A 17,823-nucleotide genomic window follows, 5' to 3' on the forward strand; every position below is an offset into this window, starting at 1 on the left:
CACCACTTCCGGCTTTTTTCTTTTTGCTTATGTGATGCTGAGGAATTGAACCCAGGGCCTCATGCATGCAAGGCAAGCACTCTACCACTGAGCCAACTTCCCAGCCCCGTGATGTGTGTGTGTTGATCTCACAGAGTACCATCTCACAGACAGAAGGTGCGATTCGCACCAGCAATTAGAAACAGAACCACGGTGGCTGGGATGACGATGTCCTTGGAGGAGGAGAGGCAGAACATGAGTGAGCCTAACCCGAGTATCATGTCTCGAGGGACTGTGAGAGGTTTGAACTGAAACTCTGCGTTCATCCTGGAAGGAATGTGAAAGAAGTAGGGTTTGATTATTGGGAGAATACTCCACAGAAAAATGTATACTGAGATCCATTGCTGAGTCTGTAGGAAAGGGCTGGGAAAAGACAGTGTTAGGTCCAAATGGCTAGATGTCCTTATCCTGAGGTCTCAGAATGGTGCCTTGGTGCACCAACACTACCACCCTATACTCTCTCCTCAACACATGCCAGAGGCACTAACCCACAACTGACACTAACCCACCACTGACTCCCATGTCAGGCCTTGAGCAAGTGTCCTGCCTCTGCTCCCCTCTTCCCTTCCGCTGTGACCTTGTTTCCCATCATTTGTCCCACCATTCATTTCTTTCAAAGCCCCCCCCCCGCCCCACTAGACAATTCTAGCATTGATTCAGACCCACTATAAATATGTCAGATTATGAGTGATGAGCTGTGTGTCTGGAAGGTCCACCTTACAGGTTCTTTAGCTCTTTCTTTTAAATCTATGCTGGTGTTGAGCCATTTCTTCACTTTATCTAGCGTTTTTCCTCGTTTTGAACCTGACAGGTTTACGTGAGATGAATTCTTATTCATTATTTTGTTCAGAATACTGAGAAATTTGCTTGTGAATCTGACATCATAATGGGGATAAATTTATGGCATTTTTGTTCCTACAGTCTCCCTACACACCCTCTCTCCTGGAGGTTATCACTTAGGATGTAAATAAAGATTTGAGCTTCAAAGATTACCACGGCACTCAGAAGTTCATTTTGAGCCTCATTTTCTTTTTCCAGCTGAGTTTGATACCTAAGCTTTTTACGATGCAAATCCTTACTGTCCTCTTAGATAGCTGAGATCAATTTCATTCCCCAAAGAGAAATGTTTTCATTCCAGTAGATGTAATGAATCAGAACACAGAGTTGTTTTGGTCCAAGGCTTTGCATGAGAAATTCAGCGCGTTTACCCATCTTTGTCCTATGAATGCAGTTGGAACACTACATCTTTACTCTCTTGGAATTGCAACAAATATGTTGCCATAGACTAATAAATCTAGAAAGATCTGGATCTAGATCTAATAAATCTAGAAAGGAAAGAAAATAATAAATCTACTGCCCCTGTCTATGTGTAGCTGTAAACCATAATTTAGGACTATCTTCTATTCATAGCATATTCAGGTAGTAACAACTACTAGGCTGCTAAAAAGACTCTTCTTTTTCAAAAACTAATGTATCCTTTATTTCCAGACCATTGGGGAAAAAACCTCTGAGAACTCAATAATTCAAAGTGTCAACAAATCCCACTGGCTGATTTCTCATTATACCTAATCTGAGCCATACAATGCATCCCATGTGTTCTTTGGTCTTTGTCTTCCTTTGGCTGTACTAGTGGGCAGATGCTCTGCATCTTGAGCCATAACTCCAGACCTCTCTGATAACTGACATGTGAACAGATCCTAAAGAGTAAAGTCAGCTCCCTCTCTTGAGTTCTGCATCCAGAGATAGATAACCAGAGAACTGAAGTTTGAAAGTATTTGAAGAACAATTATAACTAACTGGACAGGTACAGACCATTCTTTCCTGGTCTTTAGTTGCAGAACAATATAACAACTGTGCAAATTTCATTTACATTTTATGACATGCAAGTGATCCAAAGATCATTGAAAGGCTAAGGAAAGCTGTATTGTAAGTTTTGAGCACATAGTGTGCCATTTTGCATCTGAGCACTTGAGGGGTTTAGTATCAGCCTCGTTCCTGATCTACCATGGTGGATTTTCATTCCCTCGTTGTGGCATTTGCCATTTCTAATCAAGCACCCATCTTTGGCTTCTCTGACACATTTTGTTACATGTGTATTCCCTTTCTACAAATCCTTCTTGCTCTCTCTATGTCTGTCTGTCTTTCAATCTCTCCCTCCCCTTTCTCCTCTCTATCTTTCATGTGGTAGGCACCCACAAAACAGTAGGTTTTAAAAAATTTTTTCTTTGTTACTAAGATTACTTTTTTTTTTAACAGCACACAGCAGTTATTTATTTAAATACTTGAAAAGGTCAATGATGGAAAAATAGTTTTATTGTGAGAGTTTATATTCATTAGATTTATTTTATCATTTAAAAAAGTGCTGCCTTGAGGTTATTCCCTAGCCAGATATAGAAGACTTCATGACACACGTAGCTACTGCAGTACATTACAACAGACATAGCCATTAGTAAAGGACTTATACTCTGGGAGGATGACTTGTTTATTTAAACTGAAAACATTGATAATATATAAATTAGATTCTGTAAGTACACGAGGCTCAATTTGCTGTTTCTTTGTTTTTAAGAACTCATCTGAACTTTAGTCACTTTTGGTAGGCCAGCACTGAAGTCTAGAGAGTGGTAGAGCTGAGCAGGCAGCTCCCTTTAAGGAGGAAATAAGGTAAAAGCAATTAGCAGAGGCATTATCTCCATGATTTGTCAGTCTGTGAGATTTTACAGCCCCTTCAATCAAATGACAAGATTCAATTTTTTGTCAGATTATCTTCAAGAAGTTTTTCCAAGGGGTTTCAGTTCAGCATATAAATGGATAAGTATCACGCATCTTGATCGATCTCACCCCTTCCCCGTTCTCCTCTATTCTCCCAACCCCACCAATTCCCTCTAGCTACCCCAGTCCATTGTCATTTCTGTACATTAAATATAAGACTGTATTTGCCCACTATTTCTCTCCCTGTTCATCCCCCACCTTTGGGGGCCCCTCCCAACAATATATGTTTCAGCGCTTCCTGGCATTCATAAAGTTGTTTGAAGGAGGTACACCACTGCAAACTTCCCCTGCGTATACCATACTTTAGATGATCATTCGTGTTTGTAGCCTGATTAGCGTTTAGCTTGATTACTGGATCCTCTGTCTTCCCCTTGGCTTCCTTCCTCTAGATGTCAGAGCTTGACTTCCCACAGCCACGCTGGCTCACACAGCAGAGCACCAGCCAGACGTCCAGATGTCACTCATCACACTGAGCTCAGCTCTTTTGGAACACGTATTTTGCTAGCTCACCTGTCCCAACCTTGCAGGAAATCTTCCTATCTCCCTCTCTAGCCAGACTTGCTCACTCACTCCTGTGGCTCCTCAAGTGTAACTTTGTCAAACGACATTGAACCCCAAATCAAATGATAATAATCAAACGCTTTTCCAGGCCTCTGGCTGCACGTGTGTAGTTGAAGCAGACACCCATCACTTCCGATGCTCACTTCCCTCATTTGCAAATGGGGGTGATAATGTCCATAGCCACAGCTCATTCAGAAAATGAGCAGACATGTCTATGTGTGCTTTGCACCTTCCCAAGGCCTTCACTCTGGGGACAGGACAGCCCCTCCAGGGATTTGCCATCAGATCCCAGCACTGAATCCCTCAGATAAAGCCAATTCCCTCCATGACATTTGCTCTCTTTTTCTACTAAAGACACTTTCTCAGATTTGCACTTGATTTATTGTATTTAATTTTTTTTTTTGTCAGTCATGGGGCTTGAACTCTGGGTCTGGGCACTGTCTCGGAGCTCTTCAGCTCAAGGCTAGCACTCTACCACTTGAGCCACAGTGCCACTTCCGGTTTCCTGGTGATTAACTGGAAATTAGAGTCTCAGGGACTTTCCTGACCTGGCTGGCTTTGAACCGCAATCCTCAGATCTCAGCCTCCTGAGTAGCTAGGATGACAGGCATGAGCCACCGGCGCCTGGCTTTGATTTTTAACTATCCCTTTCTTCAATTGTTTTCTTCATTAGTCATTTGTCTGTGCCGAGGTGAGGGCTTCTGCAAACCTCTTACCCTTCATCTTCTAAGTAATGTGTGCTCTTCTGGGGAGTACCTCACAACCCCAACCTTCTTCAGGCACCACCAGACACAGGTGTTTTTGAAAAGGACTGCCTGTGTCATCTTACTTTCAAAGCAGAAATCTCCCATTGCTCTCTGCTGTGTGTCTTGCAGGAAGGTCCAATCATTTGTTCTTGTAATGGGCCCTTATTTTTAAATGCCTAGTTTATAGTCAGGCTGTGGGCAAGGTTGTAGTGATAAATAAGGGAAGAGCTGCAACATTAGGACCATGCTGTGATTGTGATCAGAACAAAGACTTTTAAGTTCTGCTTATATGCTCCCTCTCCGGCCTTATTTTCTGTCTCCCTGCAACACAATGCCCACGTTGGCCCTGCTTCAGGTACTCTGGATTTTTCTGTATTCCATGAATAACACATTATGCTTAATTTAATTGCAACCTGTTATTGCTGCTGGTCCCCAGCCAGAGTATCCATGGTTTGTTAAAGAAACTTGTAAGGATCACCAGGGAAAAAGCACTTTCCTTTCTATATATTCTCCAGGGTCTAATTGAAAACAAACTTTGCCCCAGTTGAGCTTGAGTCTAAATCTTAATGCCTTCATCTGTACCTTGTGGGGTTCCATGATGCTCGCTTAATGGATTTACTCCCTTTCCGTATAGCCTGCCTGTCCATCACAGGCAATACAACAAATTCAGAAAGCAAGAGTCATTATCAACTGTTCTGTCTTCTTTCTTTTCTCTCTCACAGTCAGCTGATACCAAGAAACATTTTGTGGAAAGTTTTAAATAAAATGAAGTCTTAAAGGATGAGATTACTGGCCCACATCCCCTTGTTCACCACGATAAGGCAATGTGTATTCTATGGATGCTTAGTTCTGTCAGTAACTTTTGTTAAGCACATGTGAAGAGAGCTTCCGTTTTCAAATATATTTGGGAAAGAATAAAGTGAGTTACACCAAGTTATTTACAGCAGAACTTCTTGGATCCTTTGTATTTAATGTATCAATAAATACCATTTATTTTCTACAGGGAACTAGAGTTCCTCAAACCCATTTAATCTGTACGCTCAAATATTTTGTACTTTATGTCTTCATAGTTGCACCTCCAAAATTGCCCATTGCAGAACTCTGCAATCCTGAGAGTTAGTTCAAGATTTGTAAGTTGTGTGGAGTAAGATGGCTTTGTTTCATCTTATATCTTGTTATCTCCATGGAGACCTTTCAGGTATTATTAAAAACAAGAAAGAATAGGAGCAGAAAAATACACAGCAAAGTAAATGAGATCACTATTGATGTGTCGAGGGAGTGTGATGGCTATCTACTCAGGCCGTGGAAGTGATTTAGCATTGTAGGGGGCAGAAGGCAGACACAGAGAGCACCAGACAAGAATTTAGGAGACCCAGTCTGGTCCCATTCCTAGTTTTGCCATCGATTGTCCTACATTTGCACAGGGACTCTGAGACTATCTCAGGGATAGTCTCCCCAATCCCATGTGTAAAATGATGCTTAAATGGCTCCACATCTAAGTTCTATATTTTCACATGTAGATTCTTTACTCAGTTGTTCTTTATTTCTGCATAGAAATTCATGAAATATGGCTGAAGAAACAGGCCCAGTGCATAGCAGGCTATATGACAATTGTAGATATTGACAATTGTATATATATACACACACCATATATATATATATATATATATATATAACATATAGTATATGTAGTGTATACTCTCTGTCTCTCTCTCTATATATATATATATGTGTGTGTGTGTGTGTGTATGTGTGTATGTGTGTGTGTGTGTGTGTGTGTGTGTGTATGACTACTTTATGCTTCATTTCTCTCCCGGCAGTTTGTGTGCTGGCTCCTCCCCTGAGAAATAAATCAACTTGTTAGTTTTGGAATATCATTTCAGTTACTCATTCTAAAATGAAGAAGCAAGAGCCTAGGGGGTTTTTTAAATGTGAAGCGCAGAGCTAAAGAATCATGAATGTATTATCATATGACTTTCCTCCTAACTTCTATAAAAGAGTGCTAATGGTTCCTTTTTGGCTCTTCCTTTCAAAACATACATTTGACCATGGCTGACAAGAACAATTTGAACGGTTAATTTGTGAATTAACACAAATTTGAGCTCCCTAACAGACCAAGATAGGAAAACTTTGATCTATTATAAAGACTTTTTATATATTTTAATATATACTTTTATTGTAAAGACACTGTACAGAGGGGTTACAGTTACATGAGTAAGGTGATGAGTACATTTCCTTTTGAGCATTGTTACCCCCTCCTTTGTTTTTCTCCTACCACCTCTTATAAAGATATTTTTCCACCCAGGAAACCAAAGACTTTTTCCCCTCATCAACACTTTTAACATATTACGTAGAGGACATGAAACAGTGAACCATTTCCCCCATCTCCTCTATGAAATGTTTGTTCTAATACTACCCATGCAAGTTTTTGCTTGAGTAAATAACATGGAAGTGCAAATAACTCCACACCCGGAGGTTTAGCTAATGGCTCATATGTGTGCGTGGTGGACAGTATTGACTTTTCACAAGTTACCCAGCTGTTCTAACTAAAGTGGTCAGAGGTCACAGGCAGTACTCTGGTAACAGAATGTCTGTAAGAGAACTTTGTTAGAGTAATTTAGCTCCTTGTACTTTCTAGAGAACCACCAGTAAGTGGTGACAGATTAATGGCCCTTTTAAAACACAATACAAGTAAAATAATATAAGGAGGCACTCTTAATATCAAGACATTCAGAAAGAGACCTTGACAATCACTTTTGCAGTTTAGAGGATGACTGAATTATACAAAGTCAATGTAGATTGTTTATCTTCAGTTTGTACCTTATTAAATATGCACTCATTTTATGCCATCTAGCAATCTACAACTGATGGCAAGGTGAACTCATACCTTCATTCTTTTTCCTGTTTCCTATAATTCACCCAAAAGTACATGAAGTGTCACCACTGTCCAGGGAATGTTGGTAGTAATGTATGGCTGGGTTTTGTCTATCCTGTGGATACAATGGGATGGGTTTGAAAGGAATGTTACCTAGAGCCACTTCAGAGGCTGGATATACTACAGATGTGAATGGGAAGAGAGAATGATAATTGGGGATAAAATGTCAGATAAAAGGTGTCTCTGGGGCTGGGAAGGTGGCTCAGTGGTAGAGTGCTTGCCTCACATGCATGAGGCCCTGGGTTCAATTCCTCAGCACCACATAAGCAGAAAAAGCCAGAATTGGTGCTGTGGCTCAAGTGGTAGTGCGCTTGCCTTGAGCTGAAGAGCTGAGGGACAGCACCCAGCCCAGAGTTCAGGCTCCATGACTGACAGAAAAAAGGTGTCTCCAAGATTTCTGGAGAAAGAGACTTGAAGAAAGACAGCAAAACAAGAATCATACACAGTAGTTTCTGGTAGACTTTCTATTTCCAGAGACAAGGACTGGGTTATTGTCTAGATGGATGATGTCCTGGAGGAGGCCGAACAAGAGCTTGTCCTCAAGTGATGAATAGAAACCCTTGTAGATATAACAGTAAATCCAAAGAAAAGTATAATTAGAAAACAGTGCATTATTGGAGTGGGGAGGGGATGTGCCCTACAGGTAAAGCATTAACGCCCCCCGCCCATCTCTCCTATATACCAAAAGTGGTTATAAGAAGGCTTTTTATGTTTCATCACATGCTTGAACTATTCTTCCTTTATTTCTAACTCTAAACCACTTCCCTGAGATCACCAAAGTTAGCAATTTAACTTTTATGTCTTCTCAGGACTCACACAATCCTACATAAATACATAAGAACATAAGCAAGGATGGCGTTGTCATTGGACAAAAGTTTGCAGTTACAGATAATTCCTGCATCTTGTTTCCCCCACGTCATGTGTCTTAGAAGTTCCTCCAAACATGTTTTTGTATGTTTATACAATGTGAATGTATTACAGGTGATTTACTCATTACTTAACCTGTATATTGATGTGGTTTTTGCTTTGTTTCCCTCTTACATGTATGCCTAAGATACATGTCAGTCCTTACAAACTGGTGTTTGTACTTCTGGGGTAAAGATTTAATTTTAATAAATTGTCAAATGACATCCTAGAAGAATGGAGAGACTTTGCTGCCAGTAGCATAAAAGGACTCTATTCTTTTCCTCTCCAGCACCAGGTATTATGGCTCTTTATTGATCTGGATAGTCACTTTTACTCAGATGCCATCTGATTATTACAATAGAGCAACATTTCTTGTATGCCTTCACCGTGTGCACTTGGTCTTCTGAGATCTTTTATTGTTTATCCTTTTTTGTTTTTATTCAATTTTTCTTAATTTCAAAAATTTCTATCCCCTGTAATAATAATAGTTCAAAGCTATTGTTTGTCTTTTGGTTTGGATAATAGTTATGTATTGGAATACAGAAGATTCAGCTTTATTATTATTAGTTTTTGTAGTCCTGGGGTTTGAATTCTGGGTCTTGATGTTTTCGAGGGAAGCACTCTACCACTGAGTCATGTGCACAGCCCTTTTTTTACCTTTACTTTTAAAACAAAACAGTGTCTCACTTTTTTGCTTGGGCTGGCCTGGACTGTGATTCTCCTGTTGATGCGCACCACATGGATGAAATCAAATGCACATGCCCCCGAGCCATGATGTTTTCTTCATTAGTTGAGATGGAGGCAGGGGGTATCTCAGAAAGTTTGTTCCCTGGTTGGCTTCCAACAGCAATCTTACAGCTCTCAGCCTCCTAAGGAGCTAGGATTACAGATGTGAGCCCCACGCCTGGCAAGATTCCATTTTTACATAGTATCTTTTAAAAATTAATTTTATTGTACAGCTGCTGTACAGGAGGGTAACAATTAGCATGAGTAAGGCAATGAGTACATTAGTATCTTTTTTGATGGTAGTATTGGCTTTTCTGGTTTTAGCTATTTTTTGTTCCTTTTGAGACTCTTTAGACATAAGCTTTTGTGGATTTGTATGCTACAATTAGGTTTCCAACCCATGCTTTATTTATTTTTGTATATAAAATAGGTCAAGGATGTAGTCTCATTGCTTGCTAGTTATAAAGTCCCCAGAGCCCACATTGTTGATTGAATAAACTATCTTTCTCTTTTGCGCCACTGAAATGAAATTTACTTTATCATATGCTGACTTTTATATACCAGCATCTAGTTTTAGATTTTCAGTTATGTTCGTTTGAAATCATTTTACTTTTCTAAAACTGTCATGTTGCATTTTAACATGTTGCACATTTTTGTATAATTGCTACATACAAAAAGGTAAAGAAAAATCTGCTCATGTAGAACGTATACAATCTGATGAGCTTGGAATTCCATGGGGTTTAGTGATGCATATTTGGAAACTGAGGGAGCAGAGGAATCTCTAATGACTCACAATCTTAGCTAAATAGAAACTAAATTCATATCTGTGACATTCATAAAGAAGTCAGGATACAGGAAGAAAGACAAAGATTCCAACCCTGCCCACAATTTCATTTTGAAGTCACTAATAATAGATATGAATTCGGAGCTGAGGCTAAAAATCTAGGTTAGAAGTATAAAGAGGACATCATGGTGGTGGAGTAGATGGGTGGGTGTCTTGTGTGCTTGTCTGTGTGTGCTTGTGTGTGTGTGTGTGTGTGTGTGTGTGTGCGTGCGTGTATGTGTTGTATTTGAGATTGCTCTAATAAAGTCTTGCAAAGTAAGAAGATAAAAGGTCATCAAAGCAACCCTTTCACATTCTTTTCAGGCATCACATTTGATTTCAGACTTGGCAAGGTAACAATGGACATTTCTTCTTGTAAAGAAGCCAGGCTGAAAATAAATCTTCACTCTTTTTTTTTCTAGTACAAAAAGAAAAGCTGAACCCAAGCAGACTTGGACATTGTTGTTAAAAACAAACACTTTTTCTGTTTATGATGTTGAGAAAACCAGCCGTTAATTTTGGCAGTTAAGAGAAAAAGCTATATCATCTGCATGCCTTGATAGAGTAAATGCTTTTGCATTCACTCTCATTCACACATGTGCGCATACACACACACATACACACACACACACACACACACACACACAGAGGCTCCCCTTTGGTTTTTCATGTAGCTCCTGCTTTCTGGTGAGCTTCCATGTTTATTTCTAATGATGAGTTTCTTTAGGGAATGTGTCTCTTCACCTCCAGTTATAATATTATCAGGGCAGTCACATAGAGGTCCCGGATAGGGACTGCTTTGTGAAATGACATTTGGCAACCAGTTGATGCCGTTTAGCCAACTGCCATGCCAGATATTTAGTAGCATAATGTATTGTGGGGGAGATGCCAATGGTTCTTGGACCATTTCCCCCCTATGCTTATGTGTGGTGGACCCAGGGGTGACTAACGAAGTGGCAGTCTTGATTCATCACAGCATTCACAATGAAGCCTGGGAATTAGAGCTCTCCTTCTCTGTTGGAGAAGAGAGAATGCCTTGGTGGCTCATCCTTAGTTTTGTATTGCCCCCTAGGCTTATCCATATTGTTTCCACATTTCCATACAGCTAATTGAATCAAAAGATGAGACCTTTCATTCTAATGGTTCTAGGTATCCAAACTTCAAAAAGAAATCCAAAGTGGGATTGAGATGCTTTGCATGAAGCTACCTACATCTAATTTTAAGAAGTTAAAATTCTTTCCTTCAGATCTGTTAAGTTTTCACAGGGTAATACAATTTTTGAATAATCTATTGAATGCTTGATTCTGTATGCTTGGCCTCAGACCCTTAACATCACTTAGTAAAGCTTTCTTCTGAAGGATGTTCTTTGCACATTAGCAGGGTAGATGTTGTCATTCCTGTCTGCTTTGTTCTCCTTATTGCTTTCATCTGTTTGTTTGTTTTTCTTCATATTACTTTTCTCTTGATGTCTGCAAGAAGAATATCATTTTTCCCCTAGATTTAATTTAGTACTCTTTTCATGAGTTTTACACACAACTTATTTTCTTACATATAATGTCAAATCTAATGTAGTTTCAGATATTTTTTAAATTGTAGAACCTTTAGCATTCCTACATTTTCTTCTTTATTTTTCAGTTTGCTTGGCTTTGTTTTTCTCAGATAAGCCTTTTCTATGCAATGCAAGGTGGGTCTGGAAGTTGTAATTCTCCTTCTTCAGCCTCCTAAATGCTGGGATTATGAACCTTTTCTATAATCCCTGCCTCTATATCTCCTTCTTTATCTTCACCAATCATTTCTTTGGGTCATTTGGTAAATATTTGTCCTAAATATCATTGAATTGAGTAGATATTGGCTTTGAAATTTTATGTCTAAAACACTAAAGGAAATACTCTTTTATATACCAGATAAACAGGGGACCAAAATCTTCCTGTTACTAATATCCATTCTCTTCAAGAGTGCTCTCGGAGGTGTCTGCTAAACTGACAGCCACCATGAAGTGGACTAGTGAGGTAGCTGCTGAGGCAGAGCTGGTGGCTGAATAAAGGGTAGTGATGACATTGGCCTGATCCCTCCCAAAGGACTCAATACACAGTATTAATAAAGGAAATGATGATGTCAGCTCCCATTTCCATTCTGTGAGGTAGGAATCTGTTGAGGTACTCAGTCTTACTCTATTGCTGTGGCTAATCTCTCTCTCTCTCTCTCTCTCCCTTTACATGCACACTACTGAAATCAACATAACCATATTTGCAAGCACTTCACTCTTCTAAGCATTCTCTTACTTGTCAAAAATACGAGCTAATAAGCAAGATCCTTTGACACAGGAAGTTGCACTCTAGCCGAGGAAGACAGATGAAGCAAGATGGTTCTACCTCCCAAAGCCACCACCTCTGCTAATTTAGCTTCCACATTAGTGCTCTTCCATAGAAATTTCTATTTTTTCCTATGATATCATTATGGCCTTCCCATAGCAACCAGGGATATTTTTAAGAACTGGGTGTGAATGAATAGCGAAAGACACATCTGGTGCCAGTTCGTAAACTCCGTCAACAGTCTACTCTCTCCTCTTTGTCCCATGGCCACCATCACACACACAGTGACACTGCAAGCGATGTATTATGGAAGCTGATTTGCATACACAGAACAATTCTCCTCCTCCTAAAAACAACAATTGATACAATAATGGTCACATTATTGGCCATCTGTCCTGTGTTAAGCATTGTGTGAGGCACATCATATATATAAGGATATATTAATCCTTTTATAATGAAAGGAGATGGCATTAATATCCCATTTTATAGGCTAAAAGAAAAGCCTGGAGATATAAAGTCACTGACTAAGGGTATAGGAGTTTTCAGAGTGAAACCAGAATTTGAAGCTAGTTTGAGAGACTTTGAGGCTAGTTCTCTTAATACTACTAAAGGAAGCTAATTACTAAAACTCCTACTTTAAAGCGCCTACTTTAAAGGCCACGAGTGAATATGTAAGTTATCGATTATTGATATTTTCTACATTTCAGAGAGATGGGTGTTTTTCATAGTTACAACATAGAGGGGTAAGAAAATTTTATTTCTATTTTCAGTTCTGTTCTACATGGAAGGAACATTGCTTAATTGCTCAACACACTAACATAGTATCTATCCTTTGTTCCCCCGGTTGCTCTCTACTCCTCATCCTATTCTCTTCATAAAATTTTTGGTAGCCAGGCACTGGTGGCTCACACTTGTAATCCTAGCTTCTCAGGAGGCTGAGATCTGAGGATCATGGCTCAAAGCCAGCCCGGGCAAGAAAGTCCGTGAGACTCTTATCTCCAATAAACTACCAGAAAACCAGAAGTGGAGCTGTAGTTCAAATGGTAGAGTGCTAGCTTTGAGCTGAAGATCTGAGGGACAGCGCCCAGGCCCAGAGTTCAAGACCCACAACTGACAAAAAAAATGAATGAATAAATATGACAGGGGACTATGTCAGCAGGAGCTGGTGGCTCATATCTGTGATTATAGTGACTCAGAAGGCTGAGATCTGAGGATTGTGGTTCGAAGGTACCTCAGGCAGAAAACATTTGTGATACTTTTATCTCCAATTAACTAGCAGAAAGTTGGAAGTGGAGGTATAGCTCAAGTAGTAGAGGGATAGCCTTGAGCCAAAAAGCTAAGGGGCAATGCAGAGGGCTTGAGTTCAAGTCCCAGTATTGGTATAAAAAGAAACAGGAACAGGGTGTGGCTTTTCAGAGCTGTCAGTCATGTCCATTGTATCTTGGGAGGAGCTTAGTTAGCTTTCATACTTTCCAGGGCTTCTTTAGAAAACCTGATCTTGGAGCCAACCATTTACGTTCGTATGCTGGAAAGTGCTGGGAGATCTCTGCCATTCTTTAATGCACCATCCTCATCTTGAAGAGCAAATAATGGAGCTGTAGAATGCTCTATTCTGATGGAGAACTAGCCCTTGACCCTTCTTTCTTAGGTTTGTAATTGATATCAAGTTTGCTTCGCTTATTTCTCTTATAGAACACAGGTTGAATTCTTAGGCCTATTTTTTTCTACATCTTCTTTAAGTTATACTTCCATGGCAAAAATAGATTTGCCCTCAAAAGCTTACTGCCTCAGACAACAGCTTTGTCATTTGATCATCCAGAAATTCTTCCTATTCCCTTAGTTGCCAAGATTTGCATCTTGGCCTTTGAGCTAGGGCCCATGGGTACCATGTACAGTTTGGCTCCAGAATAAATACGTTCAGTAGTGAGCTTCTATACTCTAACCCTCCATCCTCATCTTCCTCTCCCTCAACAGACTACATGTCATTTCCTGCATCCTGCCACCCCTTCTCAATTCTCAGTCCTTGCCTATGAAGTCTTGTTTTCCTAAAAGGCTCCTGAAACCCCATCTGAGTCCCCTATCTAGCTCCCAGTCTTCCTCGCCCTCTTTCCTCCTGAGGTCCTGATGTACAGTGCTGCTTGAGTCTGCCTGGACCCATCACCCGACATCACATGGAGCACCACGGTGCCCTGCAGAGAGCCAGGCCTGGAAGAAAAGTCATTGGAATAAGGGACTCCTGGGCAGCTCCACAAGCGAGCCCTCCTAGCGACGATACCCGAGTTGATTTTCCGTAATTATGTTTCTTAAGGAAATGACTCCAAGATTTACGTGCTGCTTCATTAGAAAAATAGATCATATGCGGCACAAAAAGAACATGAAATCTCCATAAATTCCTTGCTAGAAATCATGTTTGTTTGCAAATGGAAGCTGCCTGACTGCCATATTTTAGGAAACGGAGAGGAAACGAAGAAAACTGGCCCTTTCTGATCAAGAAAGCAAGCTACCTGCAACGTTGGCCAATGGGAAAGGAGGCACAGATGCCTTTCCTTACAATGGCTGCACACACTCAGGCAAGCGCTGGCTTCGGGCAGAGGTCGTGTTCCCCCATATACACTTTGATATCCCACCCCCAAAGCCTAACTAGCAGAAGTGGCCTGGGACCATGTGTGAGAATTCCTGAACCTTGGGTGTTGGAGGCAGCAGAGCTCAGGGAAGCCCACCTGGCTGGTCTTCGTCTTTTTGAGCCTAACCCTCCATCCCTAGGGTTGATGGAATCATAATGGAACAATCCAGGAAGGGGATGTCATTGTGGTCATATGTGAGACTATGGTGGTTGTTGTTACAATGATGCCTGGGTTTCTTGGTGGGTGGCTACACCAGTGCTCTGCGTTCATCTGTGTAGTTTTCTGCCCTTTGGATGGGGAAGACTGTGGAGTCTTACACATCTTTGTGTCCACAGCACCAGGCTACCTCCAGCTGTCTGACTCTGTCTCATGATACTGATTTGTGGAAAAATAAACCTGATCACGTGATCCTAGGTTGCATCCCAAAACAGAGTGCTTGGAAGTCTCCTTGATTTCTTTGTATTTGGGGGAAAGGTAAGAGAAATCTCTCACCGCTGAACGACTTTTCTCGATTCAGTTATTACAGCATTGGAGAATTTCGGCTTTGGCCTGGACAAGCCACACTGTTCTCCTGGCTGAAGTTCTTGAGAAAGGCTAAGTTAAACACTATATTAACTTTTGTTTGCTATTTGTTCTAACTTCTCATTTGACCGTCTTAGGCATAAATTTAAATTGCAAACTTTTTTTCCCTTTACTATGTAATTAAAAAAAACCCCAAGCTTCTGCACAAATTGAATGAAGAGCTATTTGGTTTTTGACTATTTATTTCTTTGAACATAATGGAGAACCCTTCCCCCCCTCCTCATTCCCCCTTTCACTTCCCCTTCCCCCCAGTATTCCCCCCTTCTCTTCCCCTTCCCCCCCTCCTCATTCCCCCCTTCTCTTCCCCTTTCCTCCCTTCTCTTTTCTTTCATCTCTCCTTTCCTCTGTTTTTTTGTTGTTGTTCTCAGTCTAGCTCTTTCTTTCACTTATTGACTGTTGTAAAAATGTGAAATGACAATACTGTCAGACAGGGAACATATTTACAAAGTCAACTTGAAACAGAACTCAGTGTTCAAGTAAGTCCTCACAGCTGCCGATAGTAGCGATGGCAATTCACAGCATTTTAGAACTATACATTTATGTGTGATTTTTCCATAGCAGCTTTCAACTTATGTTGATGAGCCTTGCTAAAAAAAAATCAAGTGCCCTTTCCTCCTCCTACCTCAAAAGTGTTCCAGCTGTGTTCCTTTCTCCGGCATGCTTCCAAGGTTAGCATTCGGGCAGCCTGCCAACACCTGTTGTGGAGCACCCTTAAAGTCAGATTCATCATCTTTTCTTCAGCATGACCTCCTTGTCTGACCACCAACTTCTCCTGTCCCCTACACACCATTGTTCCTCTACCTCCTGCAGCCAAGGACCTGACCCCTTAGCTCAAAGGCCATTGTGTGTAAGGAGGAAGGCAACTGCTCCTTGAATGAAACAATTCTGGATCCAATTCTGCCTTTGAGCTTCAGGTGAGTTAACTCTGTGAACCTAGAAAGAAGACAACACTTTCTGTAGACAGTATTAATTTAAACAACACTACCACCAAAATAAACCAAGTAGCACAGGCCTTGTCTTCCTCCACTCTACCCAATTTTATTGAGCACATGCTTTGTGCCAGACAGTATGCTTGATTCTGTGGTAAAAGATTATGTCTTCATGGGGTTTGTAGTAGTCTGCAGCTACTAGCATAAGTGATTACTTACTACCTTATGTTCAGCTTCTCCTCCTGTTCCATTCCTGTCTCTTCTCCAACCAATGAGGCTGGACTGCACATTTTTGCCTCTGTTTTCATCACTGAACTTCCGCTCATCTACAATGTTTTTCTCTTTATTTTGTGCGCACGTTTCTCCTTTGTATTCTTCGAGAATTGGTTGGATCCCTTGAAATATTTCCAGATTATTTCAGAGAGCAATTCTTTCTTCTTCCTCTGAACATTTGTGGTAATGGTCCGACCAATGATAGAAGCCTTTTGGCTGGGAAATTTCCAGGCTGTATTCACACACCCCTAGTTTTATTCCACGCTGAGCCGAATTGGATTCAAAAATATAGATTTGGGGAAAATAGGAAGAATCTGCCATCCATGGCAGACAGGATTTCTGAGAGGTCAAGGTTCATGACTACCCAGCGGGGCACACCACAGAGAGAAACCCAACATTCACAGCCAGAAACGAAACCACTTTCTACCCTCTGAGTGTAGTTCTGAAAGTGAACCACATCAGCTTGGTCACACACATGTGGAGAAACACACCCCCGAGTCTCAGCTCAGACCAAATTGTTCTGCTAGGGCTTCCCCACCACGGATGGGGAAGTGAGGCAATGGGAATTTATTTTCTCCTAGTTCTGGAGGCTGGAAGTTCAAGATCAAGGTGTCAGAGGATCTGCTGTTTTCGGAGGCCTCTCTCCCTTGCTTGCAGACAGCTGTCCTGTCATTCTGTCTTCCAAGTCCTTTGGCTTAACCTGCTGTTGGAATAAAGAGTCACTCATGTTGAATTAGGGTCCATCGACAGGAGTTCATTTTACTTTAATTACCCTCTTTAAAGGCTCTATCTCACACATCTCATATGCCAAAATATTATCTTGAATATATGAAGAGAAAAGCAGAGGCACAGGCTTATAATATCTAGTGAATCAGAAACTAAGGATGAGATCCAGAAATCTATATTTCATCCAATTCTCCTTTTAGTGCTGATGAGCACTGGACTTTGAGAACTTCCAGATAACCATGTGGCTTCCTGGGAAGACAGCTGGGTATTGAAAGTAGCTGTGGTAACAGCTTGTTAACTGTGTCCTATTTAGTCTTATAGCCCTGGCTACATTATACCACAACCTGGGGAAACGTTCTCAAGTCATTTGAGTCATTATATCTGACCTCTGAGGTCCAGTTTAAGCCCAACTGGCCAGAGAGCCCACCAAGTCATTAAACAGAAAGTAGATGTTCTTCAATTACCCCCTGCTTGCTTCCTGGTTGAAAGCATCACAATGCAGGCTTTGTATTTAACCATTTGCATTTAAGGTCAAACGATCTGTTCATTGACCTTTCTTTTTTTTTTTTTCCTTTGACTTCTGGAAGAGGACAGAAGGCATTGAGAGAGAAGAAAGGAGCCATCTTTTATCTTCACACCTGGCTCAGCCAACTTTCATTCTTAGCAGGACCTTAAATCTGATGATCCTTTCTATTATCTTCTGAGGCTCAGAAGTTAAGGTCTATCTTTCCTAACACTACGTATGTGTTAGAAAACACACACACACACACACACACACACACACTCATCTTTCCTTCACAGGAATCTTTACATTGCACCCAATCTTGTCCCGTCAGTTGACACTGGCACAGATTAGACTTGAATTTGATTCT

The sequence above is a fragment of the Dipodomys ordii genome, unplaced genomic scaffold (genome assembly GCF_000151885.1).
Source record: "Dipodomys ordii isolate 6190 unplaced genomic scaffold, Dord_2.0 Scaffold43, whole genome shotgun sequence".
NCBI lineage: Eukaryota > Metazoa > Chordata > Mammalia > Rodentia > Heteromyidae > Dipodomys > Dipodomys ordii.